A 776-nucleotide genomic window follows, 5' to 3' on the forward strand; every position below is an offset into this window, starting at 1 on the left:
AAATCCGCCTGCCTCTGCCTCCCGAGTGCTGGGATTAAAGGCGTGCGCCACCACGCCCGGCTGCTATCCATCTCTTGATTCAGTCTCAGTTTGCACAGTGGAGTTTGATTAAAGTTGCCCCGCACCTTAGCTAGGAGTCAAGCACAGCAGGATAGGTCCTGCTGAAAATCGGTTTTTAAAAAGGAGTCTGCAGCTTCTTAGTTCTAAGGCAAATAAGGTGATAGTTGTTTTTTCCTAGAAAATTCTCTCCAATTGTGATTATTGAGTTCAGCAAATGATAAAGTGTTTTTCCTCTTGAAATTATAGCTAGAAAAATTAAAAATTCTTTGATTGGTCTAAATTTATAAGATTTGTGTAGCCACTTCATTTGGTTTCTGACTGTTTTGTTTGTTTGTTTGTTTTGTTTTTTGAGACAGGGTTTCTCTGTATAGCCCTGGCTATCCTGGAACTCACTTTGTAAACCAGGCTGGCCACGAACTCAGAAATCCACCTGCCTCTGCCTCCTGAGTTCTGGGATTAAAGGCATGTGCCACCACGCCCGGCTAAGTTTAAGATTTTTAACTCACCCATATATTGTTAATTAGGATGATTACAAGAGTAATCATCTTATGAGAGTGCTAATGCAGCTCACTCTGGCCATCGGGCCATAGAAAACAAAGACAGACTTATCTGGATATATTCATCTTTGTGTAGAGATTGGACCCTCATACAATCAGTTTGGCTATGGTTGCTGCCTTGCAGGGGACCATAGTACAAGCAATGCTTTCACAGCACTA

This window comes from Mus caroli, chromosome X (assembly GCF_900094665.2).
Source record: "Mus caroli chromosome X, CAROLI_EIJ_v1.1, whole genome shotgun sequence".
Taxonomy (NCBI): domain Eukaryota; kingdom Metazoa; phylum Chordata; class Mammalia; order Rodentia; family Muridae; genus Mus; species Mus caroli.